Source organism: Lathamus discolor, chromosome 4 (genome assembly GCF_037157495.1).
Source record: "Lathamus discolor isolate bLatDis1 chromosome 4, bLatDis1.hap1, whole genome shotgun sequence".
Lineage (NCBI taxonomy): Eukaryota > Metazoa > Chordata > Aves > Psittaciformes > Psittacidae > Lathamus > Lathamus discolor.
This window is the reverse complement of record NC_088887.1, coordinates 87,919,775-87,939,572: the sequence shown is the minus strand read 5'-3', so window position 1 is coordinate 87,939,572 and position 19,798 is coordinate 87,919,775. Positions and strand designations below refer to the sequence as shown.

Sequence of the window (19,798 nt, the reverse complement as noted above, 5' to 3'; positions counted from 1 at the left end):
TGTTAAAAGAAACACTTGAGCTTCATTTTTTATCAAAGAGTTACTGTTCCTCCAGTGGGAGTCATCGGACTACATGTAGGCTCCCATTGTGAAGACAACTATGTGTGAGAAAGTGAGTGAATGCTTCGTTTACATGAGTAAAGAATAGGCACTTGTACATCATTGCTGTAGCATCCTGAAGTATAGGATCATGAGAGATCAGAAGGTCTTACCTCTCTTCATTGACTAAAAATAAGCTACATTTTCCAGTCTTATTTAAATAAGTGTGATGTGTAAATTTGCTTAGGAGGCTGAAGGGAGAAAGAAGAGCAGAAGAAATGTATTGCATTAGGCAACAAAATTATTTCCTTCTTATTAAACATAGATTCTAAGGGTTTGAAATCTGTTTTCTGTAAAAGACATGAATGGTCCCTAAGAAGCTACAAACCTGAAATAATATCTATAGCATAGCAACATGTTTCCATGAATACAGTGGTTCTCAAAGTTTTGAAAATGAAATCTACCTTTGCAGTATCATGTCTCTTTGTGTGCCACCTTCGGCATGTAAATCCAAACTAAACAGTTTTTTCTTCTTTGAACCTTACTTTTTATTAGCTGATCAATTTAAAATTAGGAGTTTTATTTCTAGGTAAAGGTCTTGCATTCAGTTTCCCACTTACATAAAAAAATCAGTAACTATCACCATTTTACTATTTCTCATCTGAGGTGGCAGCAGGTTGGTTCCTGGTGTTTAGCAAATGAAGAAGACATTGCAACTGCATAAGGATGTAAGGTAAGAGCTGTAACAACCATTGTACAGTTAAAAAATGTACTATGTAAATTAAGGAGCAGTTTCATACTTTGTCTCTACTGATAGCAAATAATGGATGATTTAGAGAAGAGTGTTGGAGCAAAAAGCTGTAATGTAGGAAGCGCAAAATATCACTTTAACAAAGCTTCCTTTTCATGCATCAATTTCTTTTTTGAACTTATCAGATGACTTTTGTATTTTCTATAAATTTTTGCCATCTGCTGTTTTCTATAAAAATCGGTTCCACAGTTTAACAATTCATGGTGCGATAAGACTTTCCCCTTCTTTGTTGTTTTGAAAACTTGGCTGCAAGTGTTTATGCTAAAGGAGTGGTTTTTAACTACATATAATTGCTGGCACTTAAGATTTATGCCTGGGCAGGGGAGTGAACTGCTCCTCTGTTTGAAGCTGTTGGAAGAAATAAACAGTAACTCTACAAAACATTCTTGTTGTAATTTCAAGTGTTTCTCCATAAATAGAAAAACTTGCTATACACATTTGAAAGTAGGTGTATTTACATAAAATTCCAATTAAAATGCATAGTTTTGGTTTTGGGGGGTGTTTTAAGACCAGATATTAAAACCAGCCAAACAAAAAAACACAAACAGTTAAAGAGGGTTTAATAAGATTGTTCTTTTGGACAGATAGTAGAAAATTTTCTGAGTAGTTGAAGAAAATGTGGAGTGAAAGACTGGCATAGGAAAATGCAGAAAAGGAGAAAATTCTGTACTTTTCTATGTGGAACACATTTAAAAATCATAGCCACAGTAATCTGAAATCACCAACATAAATGTGTAGAAGTAAATAATACTGTTCAGTCACATGTAAGGAGATTTTAATGTATGCAGCTCATAAAGAATACAGCTTACTTATACCATCACTAATAATTTTTTGACAAAAAAAATATTTATTACAAGAATAATGTAAAAAGTTACATAATTTAACTTTGGCACAGAAAGAGGAAACATACTGGGTTGGAGTATTGTCACTTTGGCTGAAGCATTGGCAAAAAGCTTTATTCTAGAAATTGCTTTTAATAAATTACAATTTACATTATTATAGTGAAGTGAAAACAGTGTTCATGCTTTCCCCCCTGTTCATCCACCTTACAATGCAGAAGCTGTAATTTTTTCCTTCTTGTGTTGGGGTAGTTTTCCCTATAGAGGAATTCTAAATCTTTGCTGTCCCATAAATGCATGAGCATAAACAGTGATTTATTGCAATTTAGCTCCTGTTTTGGTGGAGGAGGTTTATGGTGCTGAGAAAACTCATTAATCTAATTCACAGCTCATAGTATAAACATAACCTTTACAATATATAACAGCAGAAATTATGCGTGTTTATGATTTACTGTTTGTATTTTGGAAGGAGAAAGAAGTGTGAACTTGTTTTGCCACTTCCAGTTTTAATACTCATTGATTAAGCCAAAGAATTAATATGAAACTGCTATAAATAACAATCTATGTGTATTTACTTTTTAATACACGTTTCTTTTTTTAATATAAAGCATGAAAATTCAGAAACTGTGAGAACAGTGTACTGTGAGGCAGACAAGCAACTTTAAAAAACATATTACAAGCAAAATTGCTATTAACATGATCATTTATTATGACGGTAAATCTACTTAAAAGATTTTTGAAGTTGTCTTTTGAACATCTACATAACACAAAAAAGTAAGAGAGTGACAGTGTTGTTGTAGTGTTAAATTGCTCTTTAGGTCTTACATACTTAAGTATGCATATTTTATAAGAATTCATATTCTCACTGAATTGGAAAACCTCAATTTTTAATCAAGAGTGGCTGTTAATACAATAATTGTAATATATTCATATCATGTAATGCTATTATGAGTTTACCTATGCTTCTGCTGAATTTTAAGAGAAACCTGTGATGCTTGAAAAACAGGCATCTTTTTGTTAAATGATCAAAAGAACTATCAAATTTAGTTGTTTCTGTTTTCAGACATGGTGCAGAAAATCTTGAATATCTAAAGGGATAACACCTAAAATTATGAAATCTCTTTTTTTTTTCTATATTTTGGGATGTTCTTAATATGTTTTTCATACTTTAGCCTGCTAAATATAACATCATCCTGTGCATTTTGCAAAATGTATATAAATTATGTCATTGGCATGTTGCATGGTTAAATATATTTAGTTGAAGTCTTTTGAATACGTTACAGGAAAGTTAAAAATACATTATCAGGAGCTCTTGACCAGTGAAATCAAAGTTCTTTTACAGAACCATGTTCTCTCTACAAGACACTATTTTAACAGAGAATTCATGAAAGTGAACCTTGCATAATATTTATGGGGTTTTCCCAAAAATTTCTGATTTACTGATGAATTATTACTACTCGTAATCTCAAAATAATGTATTTTACTATTCAGGAATAATGACAAAGTTAGGAATCACTGTAGTGGTACACTATATTGTAAAATGTGACCTTCATATTGCAGATGAACCTTGAACTTAAATTCACAAAAATGATGATAAAAATTACTATTGAAAGATTTTGTTATTGAAAGCCTTTAATTTGTAAGCAGTAGAATTCCTTCAAACTGTAATAAAATACTACTGACTAGAAGCTTATTTTACACAAAGTGTTGATTACTTTTAGTGCATCTTTCATCTGAGCTATATCACCATTGGTAGTCTCCTAGTGACGAAAATCTAGTTCTACACATTATACCTTGTTTGCATTAAGAGATATATGGAGGAAAATGATATCTCTTTATGTGCTTCACAGTTTTTCCTGATTTGGGTTTTTTTTTTCTTTATTTTGTATAGTGACAGTTCCTGTACAATATAAAAAAAACCCCAAACCTAAAGTTTCTACTAATCTAGCACATATTCCAGCAATGTATCTGTAATATGCTTTTTTAATTTAAAATATATGTATTATTTATTAATATATGTATATTAATTTACAAAGTTAGCTAGTGTTAATTAGTCAACTTCCATTCCAAGCTGTGAAATGAAGAAACAAGTGAGAGCCATTTCATCAGCAGTTATTAAGGTGTCTCTAGTAACATAGAAAGAACATAGATATTCTTTAAAAAAGAATAACTAAAAAAAGGAAAAAAAATCAAGAGCTAGAAACTGGTTTTATATATTATTTAGTGACCTAGACATTTAAAATACTATTCATTGTTTTAACTTCCTAAACATTCATGTCTTTACTGTACTGAATACTATATTATTCCAAAAGTTAAACAGAAGGTGTTTGAATTGTTCTGGGTGAAGTTTCTATTGAGTGAAGTTTCTATGCAATGTGAGGACACAGAGGGCACACCAGTTCTTGCAGAAAAAGTTTTAAGTAATGGGATGACAACCTGAAATCCAATGGGACGGCAACCTCAAATCCAGTAGAATTTGGTAGATAATTTCCCTAGAATTTGCTTTAATTTTCAATATGAAAGCTGAGCAGTGGAACGCATACAGTTTCCCTTTGTATTACTTTTTTTTTCTTTTTTGTTGTATTACCTTTTTTTCTTTTTTTGACAATATATTGAACTGTCATGAAGAGATTATGCAATATTAAAGGAAACCTTTTAGAATTTGATGACAGATGCTTTCAGCTATAAAATAATCCAGAAACTATTTGTTTGGCTAACAATTTTCCATTTCTTCAAGCAATGGCAGAAGAGTCCATTACCAGTTCTGGAGAAAAATATATTGAGTTTTGATGGACTCAAGTAATAGAGATCATTTGACCATATTGCAGACATGTGAATCATAACAGTGAAATACTTGGCAACGTAGTCTGAAGATGTAAAACATAAGGGCCATATCCTGAGCCTAAATTGTATAATCAATAATAATGTGTGAACAGTGATGTAGTAATATTGAGATTTCTGATATGGAACTACAGCACCCTAAGTGAAGCAGTGTAGCTAATAAGAAAATATTTTCTTGAATGCTAAATCTACTGAGTGAACAATCAAAACTGAACACTGGCATATTTCAAAGAAGGGCTTTATATAAAGCAAGTCATCCTAAGTCTAGAAAGCTGAAGGATGTATTTAAACATTGTAATATCTATAAATCCATAAGTAAAGTCATATAGTGTTATATAAATCTGCAAATACATTTCCCTAATACCTGAAAATCAGAAGATGACAGTTCACTTACAGCTATGGTAAATCAGGTTTAATCATTCAAACCTGAGGATAAATGATTATTATCAGATGAAAGACATTTGTATGGCAATTTTATTTCCTGTCTAGACTAAATTTAGTTACACCAAATACCATTTAATGTAATCCTACTCAAATCTATTCCCATCATTCACTGATTCATTAGAAAAAATACTCAAGATGAAGAAAATTTAGAACATGTATTCCAATAGTATATATCAATGTTACATGTATCGATGTCTCTCATATATACTGTCTTTCACAGCATGCTTCTGGACAGAATGTCCAGCTAGGCAAATGTGTGATACATTGGGTGAGCAGCTGGCTGACAGGTCAGTTCAAAGTGTGATAGTAAATGCAGTTACATCAGGCTGGCAGTCAGTCACCAGTGTGGCCCCCCAGGGCTCAATTTTAGGGATAGTGCTCTTTAATGTTTTTATAAATTATCTGGATGCAGCAATCAAGTGTATATTAAGTTTCCAGCTGATACTAAACTAGGAGGAGCTGTGGACTTCTGAAGGACAGAGAAGCCTTACAGAGAGATGTGGATAGCCTAGAGAGCTAGGCAGTCACCAACCATATGAAGTTTAACAATAGCAAGCAACAGATTCTCCACCTAGGATGGGGTAATCCTGGTTATACATACAAATTTGGGAATGAGAGACTGGAGACCAGGCCTAAGAAAAGATATCTGGGTGTCTGGGTTGATGGCAAGTTGAATATGAGGCAACAGTGTTCTCTGGCAACCAAAAGGGTCAACCTCTCCTGCGGTGCATCAAGCACACCGTAGCTAGCCAGTTGAGGAAGTTGATTGTCCCACCCCACACTGCACCCTGCACCCTGCACCCCACCTGAAGTACTGTGTGCATTTTCGGGTGTCTCAGTAAGAAGTAATCAAACTATTAAAGTGTGTCCAGAGGAGGGCAACCAAGATGGTCAAAGATCTTGAGGACTTGGGAGGGGAAACTGAGGTCACTTGGTTTGTTCAGCTTGGCGAAGAGAAGGCTGAAGAGCAACCTTATTGCAGTCTACAGCTTCCTCTAGGTAGGCAATAGAGGGAGAGGTGCGTATCTCTCTCTGACGACGAGTGACAGGACGTGGAAATGAAATAAGGCTGCATCAGGGGAAGTTCAGGTAGGACATTAGGAAAAAGTTCTTCACTGAGAGGTAGTCTGTCACTGGAACAGGCTCCCCAGGGAAGTGATCACAGCACCCAGCCTTATCAGAGTTTAAGAAGCATCTGGACAACATTCTTAGTTATATGGTTTATTTTTAGGTAGTCCTGTGAGGAGCAGGGAGTTGGATGCGTATGGATCCCTTAAAACTGGAGGTATTCTATGATTCTGTAATATCCCATGTACATTATTCTACTAGTTACAGAAATTATTTGACTGACTAAAAATATATTAATGTGTATGCTTTACTAATGTGTAGTTGTAATTGTGCTTTCTGATGTCTTTTGAAAAAAAAATCTGATTTTAATATTTTTTGTTTGTTTTGTTTTGTTTTGTTTTCTTAATTGTCTTCCTAAATCAGTTGAAATAGCAAATTAGAAGCACAATGAAGGTGGGGAAAGGTCTAGAGGACATCTCTCATGAGGAGAGCTTACATAGCTCCCTACAAGGCCTTGAGTAGCAGGATATTTTCAACTTTAGTGCATCATAAGAAACATAAGAAAACCTGTGATTTTATGAATACTATATGACACACTTCACAGAATTAGGTAGGACAGTTTGTGAAGGCAGATATTATATGATAAAAGAAAACCCGACATCAATCTAATACTTATTTTTTAATAGAAATATCTCTGATAAGAATGCTTAAGTGCTAAATCAAAGATCACATTGGTAAGACATAAAAATACAATTATATTCAGCATTTTAGAGGGATCACATTTTGAAAGCTTTTCTCTATTAGCAAACCCCATTATTCACTTCTCCATAGAAGATAAGTTATTCTCTCTTTGTATTTTATAAATCCAGATACCTCTTTCTAGAGAAGAGCTGAAAAGGGTTTGGGTTTGTTTTGTTGTTTTTTTTTTCAGTTTATTTCCCTATAAGCAAACAAGAGTACAGTGAACACTCACTCCATCCAAAGTATGCCAGTTTACTGAACTCCTTAGCATTACACTGATTGTCAATATTTTTTACTGAAAGCAACATGGTTGTATGACACTTATGCTATATCCACCCCTTGTAGAAATTAAAATACTTGACAGTATATTTTGATGGCCTCAAAAGTTCCATCAAAGCAACCTATTACTAGCATGCTTTTTTGAATTGTGATATTCATATACTCTAAGAAAGGCATACTGTGGGCTTTTTTAAACAGCATTTGGGAGTAATTCTGAGGAGTCACCAACTGTGTCTTCACAACTCTGGTTCTAGGTGGGAACATCATGTAGGAGTATAGATTTATCTTTTCAAGGTGCCTAAGTCAGTTCACTAAATAAAGACCCCAGATCTCTCTAGCTCTGAATATTGCACTAGAAATAGGTATACCTGGGTTGTTAAGGCACTTCTTATTTTAGGCCAGCATGGACTGACATAAGGACATTCAGACTATTTAATTCACAATCTCATTGAAAGTTTGATATAAGAATCAATATTGGGTGTGTATGATCCCATTTCTGCCTTTTCAGTATCTGAAGATCACTTTTCATGCATTTTTCCTTTCCTGGAGATTATTTCTTCTATAATTTTTCATTTTTCAACATTTTGACTGGAGTGAGTTTTATTTCCTGTACTCCTTGACAGGTGAACATTAGTCTAAGCCTGGTTTATAAACCTCCCCAAGATGAGGAATAAATACCTCCAAACAAGAATTCATCCTAGCTGAAAATAGACGCATAGGCTAAAGCAAATTACTGCTCTTGTTTCTGCTCCTCTGGTGGACAGTCCTGACTTCAAGTTATATGCCTGATGTTGCTTCAGTGATCCAGCCTCTATATGCTTCAGATTAAGTACTTCAATGCTTCTGAGCTCCCTCGTTACTTCCTCATTCTCTTTCAGAACCTTCCAAGGTTACATTCTCTTACCTTCTTTTCCAAGAAAATTTGGCAGGAAGAAAAGGTAAAGTTAGGAATAGAAAACACCATTTTAATTATTTCTACTTTTTTTTTTTCTTTTTTTCTTCACCTTGCCAATATGTCTTTAATTGCAGTGGAAGATTCTGCAAAAGATACATTCTGTTTTGGGATAAGCTCCTCTTCCCATGCCATTCACTCACACTGAGAAGGTGAGACCTTCTCACCAGACCACATTTACTATACCTTGGAGAATAACTATGTAAGGGACATTTTTGTCCCATTAGCAGTAGTTCCAGTGACTCTCAGTCGCTCTTCCACAAGATATGAGAGACTTTCCTTAAACAGGTTAGTCATTTTAGAATAGAGTACAGGAGGATATGCATGTGTAGTCAGTATTTCCACACATTGTCTGAATGAGTTCACAATATTGTTTATATTTCTGAACAAAATAAAAACAAGAAGCCTATTCATAATACTGGGGAAAGGATAATCTCATGTCAAGATTCCCCTGCTGGAAGCAGGAATCTTCATCTTTCCACCACGAGCCCAAAAGCTGATGCAGCCTTGATCTAGGTAAGGGCTGGTACAGCAATAGGAACTGCAGCTTCACCTCACAGTGGAAGACTGTGCACTATGTCTGCTTCTGTTAATTTTGTAAGGATGGCAATAATGAGGCATACAAAGTTGAGTTTTCTCTGTTACTTTAAATTCTTGGTTGCAAAACACTCCTTTTCATACTGCAGAAGTGCTGGCTTCTTGTGGATAACCTGCTAGCACCTGGAACATAAAAGTTTCCAGACTACACAGCTATATCTCTAGACAGTGGAAATAAATAACTTTGCAGCTTGATTCCTGCTGCTGTTTCCTGATTAAGATAAGAGTGTAGCAGTGTCTTTATTGCTGGAGACCAAGAAGCTGTAATGGACAATAGTCTGTCTGTCTCCAAGATCCCTGCTGTCACCCTTGAACTGAAAGTTGGGATTCAACAATAAACTCCTAGTCTTCTCAAATTAATTTTCTACCTCAGAAAAAAATGTTGGTAGCATTAAGGGGACATATGTAACCAGTTGTTTACTCTTGACATTGTAGTCCTATATTTTGCTAATGGGAGCAAACTGTGTGTTGCAGGTTGGGATATTTCTTCACCTGTCTACCTTGTTCCCTCTGTCATGCAATATCCTTATTTTTCCTCTTTTCACCCTTGGATAGCTGATCTCCACAAAGAGAGAAACCCATATATCTCATTATTTCACATTTTCCTTCTCACAGATGGTAACCCCACCTGCAGATCTGCCCTTTTCATGCCATTACTAACTTCGTGCTCTGTTTAAACTCTGTTATGTTTGCAACCAGGTCACCTGCTGAGGGAATGGCTACTTCTGACAAGACCCAATCTCCTATTGAGCAAATGAGCTACACAGAGGCCCAATTATTATTAAGTGTTAGCATAATTGTAATTATAACTAGAGTGTTTCATTGTAATACAGCTGTTGAGGCTTTAATGCATCCCTGTAATGTGCTTTATTAATAAGCTGTATAGAACTGCTGACTTTACAATTTTCTGGATCACATTTATGATACCAAAAGAGGTTATGAAAATGAATTCACTATGGGAGCCCTACTGTGTTAGTTACTATGATTCACAAGTTTATTATGGTAATAAAGCAACATGAGACAATAATGTTGGGAACTGAAATACACTAATGATGCTTCATATTGTTCCAAAAACATTATGCAGAAGTGGTAAAAAGTGTTATGACTTGCAGATAGTTAAATGTAGCAGATGTCACACTACTGAGTAAAATCGAGGGAGACAATACTGTTAGCCAAGTATTCCAAGTGTTCCAAAATGAAGAGAATGTTTAAGTCAGTCAGTTGGTTGGTTGTTTGGCAGAAAAACATGACTTCTGTTAGTTTGCATTTAAGATTTGTTTCCTACTGAGATGGGCAATTTTTGACCAGTTGTAAAATTTCATTTCAAACTGCTGTTAGAAGGCCCTCGAAAAAGGTTCTGAGGGCAAATTTGGAACCACCAGTCTGGTTTGCACTCAGCTGTATGTACTATTGATCAGACTCCTCCAGCTGGTCTTACAGTGCTTGTATGCTTGGTTTCATAATCATCAGAAGAGATGATACCAGATGATTATGATAGAAGAACAATGGTCCATGTAATAGTGGTTGCAACCCACCTTTGCCTTTATGGAAATTACTTCAGTCCCCTCACAAATATCTCTGAGTGCATGCTCAGACTAGTATATTATTAGGTAAAAGTACTTTCCCCCATGCTTGTAGTGAAGAGGGTAGATGAACTGAGTTCCAAGAAGCTTGAGATAGTAATTGCCTATGATTTCCCTCTAGTAGAAAGAGTTAGATAGTTGACCTAATTAACTGAGTTTCTTTTTCAGAGAACTCATTTGAAGGTTCTTTATACATGTTATGAAAAAAGGCAGGCACCATGTGTGGATGGACTGTATGTCTTTCTGCTTGTCTTTAAAGATTTCCTCCATTGACTCAACAAAGAGCTTCATGTTACATAGACTGAATTGCCTCCATGGCACCAAACACCTAATTCTTTTATGAGGTAGCTGTTAAAAGTACATGTTTAAACTAGGATGCCATGGAAAAATATTCTGTCCTAGAATTGTAGAAGAGTTTGGATTGGAAGGGACCTTTAAAGGTTATTGTTCCAGAGTTCGAGGATTCCAGGTGAGAGAAAACGAGAGACAAATAGAGAACTCTCAAGTAGTTTATTAACACAGGAAAATATAGAGATAGTAAAGGATACAGTAAAGGATACTTCTGATGTTTGGTTATCTTACCAACCCCAAGAACCCTGTGAAGACAATCAGGAAATCAGCTCTGAGAATCATCATCACAGTGCGAGGTGGCAGGCTCAACCTTAGCAGGTGTCTCCACGGAGGCAACGTTGACCTGGGTGGTATGAGGTTCTGCCTCCCCCTCATCACATGAGGCTCGGCCTTTTATACTGACAAAAATGCACACTCATTCTAGCGCAGGGGGCCAGCCTACGTTGGAAGAAGTGGCCAGCAATATCTAGCAAGTTCCTCAAGGGTCGAGACTTTTCCAGGGACTTCTAAAGCAGAACTTTCTGGGTAGGAACCAAAGCTGGACTTTCCGGGGAGCAGCCAAAGCGGACAAACAGTACTTTTCTATCTTTGTGTGTTTCACCACGGACCATTATCTATTGTCCCTGACATAGTTATGTAGTTCAACCTCCCCTTCAATGAGCAGGGACATCTTCAAATAGAGCAGGTTGCACAAAGCCCCATCAGTGTTTCCAGGGATGGGGTGTATACAATCTCAGAACAACATGCTTCACTGTGTATTGGATCTGGCTGAGATGGAGTTAATTTTCCCCATGGCAGCCCTCATAGTGCCGAGCTTTGTATTGATAGCTGGAAATGTGTTGGTGACACACCAGTGTTTTGCCATAGCTGAGCAGTGCTTGCACAGCATTCGGGATGTCTCTCCAGCAGTCCCACTCACCAGTAGGCTGGGGATGGGCAAGATCTTGTGAGGGGACACAGCCAGGACAGCTGATCCAAACTAACAGCAGGGATGTTTCCTACTTCCATACTGTATGACATTGGTTCAGCAATAGAAGCTAAGGGAAAAGAGGAGCAGGGGGAGATTTGGGGGGGTGGGCGTGGAAGAAAGTATTTGTCACTTACTTCTGTTTTCCAGAGCAACTCCTATGTGTACTGAAGCCATGCTTCCTGGGAAGTGGCTGGACATTGTCATCTGATGGGAAGTAGAGAATAAAATCTTCTGTTTTTCTTTGCTTCTGCATGTGGCCTTTACTTCTGCTGTAATAAACTGCCTTTATCTTGACTGATGAGGGGTTTGTTCCATCTTATTTCCTTCCCCCTGTCCTGCTGAGGAGGCGAGTGATAGAGCAGCTTGGTGGGCAGCTGGCATCCAGGCAGGGCCAAGCCATGCAGTGTTTCATCACCCTCATCATGAAAACTTTCTTCCTTACATTTAGCTCGAATCTAACCTCTTTTCATTTAACAGCGTTATTCCTTGTACTATTGCAACAGGCCCTGCTAAAATGTTTGTCTTCATCTTTCTCATAAGCCCCCTTTAAGTACTTGAAAGCCACAAAAAGGTCTCCCTGGACCCTTTTCTTCAGGCTGAACAACTCCAACTCTCAGCCTTTCATCATAGGAGAGGTGCTCCATCCCTCTGGACCTGCTCCAACAGGTCCATGTCTTTCCTGTATTAAGGACTCCAAAGCTGCATGCAATTCTCCAGGTGGTGTCTCGGCAGAGAAGTGTAGAGGGGTGGAATCACCTCTCTCAACCTGCAGTTCATTCTCCTTTTGATGCAGCTCAGGATATGGTTAGCTTTCTAGGCTATGAGCACACATTGACAGCTCATGTCCAGTTTTTCATCCTGCGTGCCTCTAAGTTCATCTCCACAGGGCTGCTCTTTATCCCTTCATCCCCAGACTGTATTGATACCGGGGGTTGCCCTGATCCAGGTGCAGGACCTTGCACTTGGCATTGTTGAACCTCATGAGGTTCACATAGAATCGTAGAATGGTTAGGATTTGAAAGAAGCTTAAGGTCATCTAGTTCCAACCCCTCTGCCATGGGCAGGGACACCTCATCCTTGACCATGCCACCCAAGGCTCCATACAACCTGTCCTTGAGCACTACCAGTCTAACCATCAAATCCGTATTTTGCTGATTTAGAGAGAAGGGTTTTGTGGGGGTCTATGTCAAAGGCCTGATAGAAGTCCAGATAGATGACATCCCAACATCCGTACCTCTTCACTTGTCCATCAGTGTAGTCACTCCACCATAGAAGGCTACTAGATTGGTCTGCCAGGACTTGTACTTGGCGAAGCCATGCTGGCTGTCTCGAATTGCCTCCCTGCCCTTCATGTGCTGTAGCATAGCTTTTATAAGGATCTATACCATCATCTTCCCAGGCATAGAGGTGAGGCTGACAGGTCAGTAGTTCGCAGGGTCCTCCTTTCTACTTCTTAAAAAATGTGTGCAATCTTTAATTAATTGTCACTGAATGTCATGAGATGCAATGGCCCATGCTTCACAACACTGATCAGTGAGAAATCCAGTCTGACTCAAGTTACTCAACCACTCTCAGACACTTCACTTTTCACTGTTTACTGAACAACACACAGCATCCAAAAAAAAAAAAAAAAAAAAAAGAGAACTGCAAAAGAAGACTGGAGTAATGAAATATTTCATTAGACTTAAAAGTATTTGGAAATGCGGAAGATTTAAACTTCACATGAAATGTGTAATAAATGAGTGATAGCAGAAAAGAAGACATTTAGAGGCAGTCTTATTTCTAAAGCAGCTATTTCTGAAGCATTAGCTAATTTTAGTACTGTTCAGTTAAGTCAAGCAGAGGAGGCTAACTATGTAACTATTATAAAAATGAGAAGTACTGCACTTCTGTAAAATAGAAAGATTCTTTTAACAGAGTTTATTAAAATAAAAGCAGAGAGAAATTTGTAATGCATCTATGGATGGGATCTCATCTTGCAATTAGGGGTAGTAATTGGAATCCCCTATTCTAAAATAGAAATACAATGATTTTTTTTTTTTATTTTTTTTTTTTTTTTAAGACAAACATTAAAAAGAAAAAGATTAAAAAACACTGTAGGTAACAAAATAAGCAGGTTTGGTAAGCAAAGGAAATTACCCGATGTCCTGGGTTCAGCAGTAGCAGTCATTTTTCTCCTCAGTGCTGTGGTTTTGACTTTCAGCCTGGGAACAGCGCTGATAACAACGATGATTTTAGTTGCTTCTCTGTAATGTTTACTCTGGCCAAGGACTTTCTGAGTCTCATGCTCTGCCAGGAAGGAGGGGAAGCCAGGAGGAAGCAGAGACAGGACACCTGACCCAAACTAGCCAAAAGGGTATTCCATACCACAGCATGTCATGCCCAGTATAGAAACTGTGGGCAGTTACCCAGAACGGCTAGATCGCTGCTCGGATTGGGCTGGGTATCGGTAGACAGCTGGCAAGAGGCTGTATTCTCTTACCTTGTTATTTCCCTTATTATTGTTGGTGGTAGCAGTAGTGGTTTGTGTTATACTTTAGTTTCTGGGCTTCTTATCTCAACCCATGGGCGTTATATTCTTTCGATTCTCCTTCCCATCCCCCCAGGAGCAGAGGGAGGAAGCGGGGGGATAGTGAGTGAATGGCTGCATGGTACTGAATTACTGTCTGGGCTTAAACCATGACACCCAAACAAAACCCAGTGTGGTGGAAAATGGGTAGGAGGATGATGGAGCTAGGCTTTTTTCAGTGATATCCAGTGATAGGACAAGGGGCAATGGGTGTAAACTGGAGCATAGGAAGTTCCACGTTAACATCAGGAAGAACTTCTTTACTGTAAGAGTGACAGAGCACTGGAACAGGTTGCCCAGGTGGGTTGTGGAGTCTCCTACACTGGAGATATTCAAGGCCCGCCTGGACAAGTTCCTGTGTGATGTACTGTAGGTTACCCTGCTCTTGCAGGGGGGTTGGACTAGATGATCTTTTTAGGTCCCTTCCAACCCTTGGGATTCTGTGATTCTGTGATTCTTAAACTATTGGAGAATACACTGTGAAGACTGATATTAAAACAGAAAGAGGCAGGAAATTCAAAACTGGAGTCCACCCAAAAGTCTGCACAGCAGAGGACCACGTCAACATTTAACATTTGGGAAAAGACAGAGGAAATTATCACGACAGTAAGAGACTGCAGGTATCAGAACAGAAGGTGCATTATTGACAAAGTGGATAAAGTATCATTGGTTCAAAAGAATTATGTTACAGCAGTGAAGGAATGGCTGAAAAACACATAAGAACTGTACTAATTTAAATTGATATAAAAGGCACTGTTGTGACAGAAATAATGACATTAGTACTGTTAAAAAGATCTATAGGTAACAAAAATGAGGAAGGATTATTATTTGGGTCTTAACCTGATTATTTTGTCCATGTATATAAGTATGTAAGATGGAATATATGGGCCAATGTATAGAGGAAGTTGTAATGTTTAATTTTTACCAGTGACTATACCATAAATAATTAGATTAAACATGGTCACTCACTTGACTTCAACATAAATAGAAATAAAACAAAACCACCACTGAGAATGTAGACAGCACAGATGAAGATTCTGGGAAAGTTTGCCATAAGAGTTTAAAGAGGACATTTTGTTTTAATCTTGATATCAGAGATATAAGAGAAAATATATAATTGCTTCATATTCCGTACTGGGTTTGAACCATAGGAAAAATGCAAAATCACAGAGAATTTAAAAAGATAGTAATGTACATATGTTTATAGATAGTCTCAAAACAACCAAATACCTAGAAAAGGAAAAACGTTTTGAGAGAAGGCTGATGCCAGGTATTTTCTAATTTGCTTGTCGTCCAGGTTCTAGTATATCATCATAGTAGAATGAAGCTCCCGTTATGCACACTGTATAATTTCTTGGAAAGTACCATTTCCTCTGACTGCTGCATGATGTTCAGCACTCATTGCATATCACTGTGAAATGCAACAGGTTTGTTTTATTGTGTAAGGACAGGTAATTTCTGTACAGGTGATGTTTTGTTCTGAGAAGTGAAAGTTAAAGAGTGTGGCCAGAGTCTCCAGTCAGTCCTGGAGAAAGCCACAGCTTCTGGGTTGTTTAGTCTGGAGAAGGCTCAGAAGGGACCTTACCACTCTCTACAAATACCTGAAAGGAGGATGGACAAGTGGGTGACTGGTCTCTTTTCCCAAGTAACAAGAGGTAACAGCCTCAAGTTGTGCCAGGGGAGGTTTAGACTGGATATTGGGAAACATTTCTCCACCAAGAGGGTGATCAGGCATTGGAACAGACTTCCCAGGGCAGTGGTGAAATCACTGTCCCTGAAGTGTTTGAAAACTGCGTAGACAAGGCCCTTAGTGGCATGGTTTGGTGGTGGACTTGTCAGTCCTGGGGTAATGGTTGTACTTGATGATCTTAAAGGTCTTTTCCAACCTAGCTGATTCTAAACAAACAAAAAAATTAAGCTCTTGTCGTGGTTTAAACCAATCCACACAGGTCGTCCACTCACCCCCCCCCCCCCGCCCCGACCCTCCCCACTCCCGGAGGCATGGGGAGGAGAATCAGGAGAATGTAACTCCCATAGGTTGAGATAAGAACAGCCCAGTAACTAAGGTATAACACAAACCACTACTGCTACCACCAATGATAATAATGATAAGAGAAAATAACTAGAGAATACGATACCACTGCCGAACGAGTTCAACCCCCCCGAAGAGAGAGTGTGCCCTTTGGGGTAACTCCCAGTTACCTCCCTGGGCATGACGTGCTGTGGTATGGAATACCTCTTTGGCTAGTTTGGGTCAGGTGTCCTGTCTCTGCTTCCTCCCGGCCTCCCTCGTCCCTGGCAGAGCATGAGACTCACAGAGTCCTTGGCCAGAATAAACTTTACTTTGCAACAATTAAAAACAATCGGTGTTATCAGCTCTCTGCCCAGGCTGGAAGTCAAAACACAGAGCTTGCACCAGTTACTAAGAAGGAGCAAAACGGCTCCTGGTAAACCCAGGACAGCTCTTTTTATTGGAAATATATGATGACAGTAAAACTGCTTTGATCCTCAGCATGCCAATAATAGCAGAGAAGAAAGGATACTTCATGGTAAAAGTTAATGTTGGAATTCTGTGCTTGTACCAGTAACCCCAGAGTGCTACTCTGAAAAATTATCCAATAAAGCTGAGATAGAAGTTCTAACTAAGAATTTGAATAATTATTACTTACTTCTTTTAAGTGTTTTCATAGTATTGCTTAGCATTACATAATTGTTCAAAAAAGTTAGTGAACCGTAGCCCTTTAGAACTGTTATGATAACCAGAAAACTAAGGGTATGTGTCTGCTGTAATGAAAGATACATCTTTGCAGGCTCCATGGTGGGAGGTTAGCTGCTTGGGAATTTTGTTACCATGCACCTGACTTTTTGCTTAAACTGCATTGCAGCCATGCTTTAACTTACAGTAATACATGGGTGTTAAAAACCAGTGTTTCATAATAGCTGGTTCTAAATGTCATGGATTATTTGAACAGCTGTGTTCTGTTGTGTTCAAATAAAGATGATAAATCTGTTCTTAAAGTTAGGTATGAAAAACTTCACTTTAATTCTAGAGAAAAGTAGGCAGCTAAAACTGACCATAAGCTTCTTACTGGCAATTTCTGGGATTCGTTACTGAATTTCAGATTGGGTTGGCAAGCATCTTTCACTATAAATGCATATATTTCCACCCTAAATGTAAAGATAAGATAGATTCAGATTTTCTATATCAGTATTTAACTATTTTTGAAACAATAGTGGTAACACAACTTTTTGGAAACAGCTAGAAAACACCTTGTACAGTCCTTTCATTATTTTTCATTACTTTTAGTTACAGGGACATAAAAATCTTATTTAGCTTCCACTTCAAATATTAATTATGAATAAATCTTTTTTTTTTTAACACTGTTTTTCAGATCACCTTTATATCTTACTGCCTGAAAAAAAAAGGAACGTATATTTTAGGAGCAAGTCAAGGTATTAGCTTAGGCAGAAATCATCAACTATACAAAAAAAGCTCAAGTAAAATCTAGAAGCCTCTGAAAAAAAATAAGGTTTTCTGATGTCTCTCATGTTGCACTAAATTCAGTAATAATTCTCATAGATATTTATGCCCATTTCAAAGGTGCACAAAATGACAGTAGCAAAGATGAAATCTGCCCAGATTTAAGCATTCTTTTCGTGTTATATATTTAAACATATGAGGTAATATGGCAGAGTACAATAGCACTGGAAGTGTGGTAAACCTCAATGCAAGATACTGTTTCATTCATTGCTGTTCAACATTTCATTCTTAGTATGCTGTAGCACGTGGAGTCCTATGATTCAGCTCTAACCTCTGAAAAAGATACTATATAGAAAAAAGAGGCACCAATGTTTTCTGTTTGTGACAAGTATGAGCAAATCCCTAAGATGCTTCTGCTTATGCAAATGAAGTACTACAGAACCCCCGTGTTCAAGAAGGGGAAAATGGAAGACCCGGGGAATTACAGACCAGTCAGTCTCACCTATGTGCCTGGCAAAATCTTGGAGCACATTCTCCTGGACAGCATGCTAAGGCACATGAAAAACAACAGGGTGCTTGGTGACAGCCAGCATGGCTTCACTGAGGGGGAATCCTGCCTGACCAATTTGGTGGCCTTCTATTATGGGGCTACAGAACTGATGAACGGGAGTAGAGCAGCTGATGTCATCTACCTGGACTTGTGCAAAGTGTTCAACACTGTCCCGTATGAAATCCTTGTTTAAACTGGAGGGACATAAATTTGATGGATGGACCAGTCAGTGGATAAAGAACTGTCTGGATGGCCGCATACAGAGTTGTGGTCAATGGCTCAGTGTCCGGCTGGAGACTGGTGATGAGTGGTGTCCCTGAGGGGTCTGTATTGGGACAAGTCCTGTTCAACATCTTCGTCATTGATGGGGACAGTGGGATCGAGTGCACCCTCAGCAAGTTTGCATATGACACTTAGATATGTGTTGTGGTCAACACAGTGGAGGGAAGGAATGCCATCCAGAGGGACCTTGACACGCGTGAAAGATGGGCCAGTGCAAACCTCATGAAGTTCAACAAGGTCAACTGCAAGGTCTTGCACTTGAGTAGGAGCCAAGCACAGCTACAGGTTAGTCAGAGAAGAGATTCAAGTAGCCCTGCGGAAGAAGGACTTGGGGGTGTTGGTTGATGAGAAAATGAACATGAGCTGGCTTCAGTGTGTGCCCGCAGCCCAGAAAGCCATCCGTATCCTGGGCTGCATCAAAAGGAGCGTGACCAGCAGATCGAAGGAGGTGATCCTGCCCCTCTACTCTGCTCTTGTGAGACCTCACCTGGAGTATTGTGTGCAGTTCTGGTGTCCTCAACATAAAAAGGACATGGAACTGCTGGAACAAGTCCAGAGGAGGGCCACGAGGATGATCAGGGGACTGGAGCACCTCCCGTATGAAGACAGGCTGAGAAAATTGGGGCTGTTCAGCCTGGGAAAGAGGAGGCTGCGTGGAGACCTCATAGCAGCCTTCCAGTACCTGAAGGGGGCCTGCAAGGGTGCCAGAGAGGAACTCTTCATCTAGGAGTGTAGCGAAAGGACAAGGGTTAAATAGGTTAAAACTTAAACAGGGGAAAATTAGATTAGATAAAAGGAAGAAATTCTGTGAAAGTGGTGAGGTACTGGAATAGGTTGACCAGGGAAGTGGTAAATGCTCCATCCCTGGCAGTGTTCACGGCCAGGTTGGACAGGGCCTTGGGTAACATGATCTAGGGTGAGGTGTCCCTGCCCATGGCAAGGGAGTTGGAACTAGATGATCCTAAGGTCCTTTCCAACCCTATCTGTTCTATGGTTCTGTGAAGTGTCGTGGAGTGACCTTAGGATTCAGCTGATTTGATGCAACTGGAAATCTTTCATCTACTCTGATTTCTGAAAATAGCATTAATTTGCTTTGTTTTCTTATCTTTTTCTTATCAAAGACATCTTTTGGAGCATCAGTCATGTTCCAGAAGTACTTTTATAAGTCTTATAGACATGTGATTTTATTCATCACCTCAGTGACTGGTATTAAAATTTCATAGTGAGAAGATGTAGGTCAGTAATTACTGCTGTTCTTTGAAGGTCTCTGTTAACTGTCACAGTCAAAACTATAAATACATGGATTAAATGTTTGCTTAGTAACTTTTTAAAAAGGACAGTGATATAACAGATGGAACCTCTGATCCTCAAGAGACAGCCTCTTCAAGAGCAGGCCTACAA

General features: G+C 38.5%; 1 long non-coding RNA gene across 2 annotated transcripts in view; it reads left to right on the top strand.

Annotated features, from left to right (window-relative positions):
• The window catches only part of LOC136012758 (uncharacterized), a 163,850-nt gene that overhangs the window by 79,637 nt on the left and 64,415 nt on the right, over nucleotides 1-19,798 (top strand). Inside the window, exon 2 of one of the 2 annotated variants that reach the window (XR_010611940.1) lies at nucleotides 706-772. The exons of the other annotated variant lie outside the window; for it this stretch is intronic. This is a non-coding gene — a long non-coding RNA (uncharacterized LOC136012758). The remainder of the gene's footprint in view (nucleotides 1-705; nucleotides 773-19,798) is intronic. 2 annotated transcript variants of the gene reach the window in all.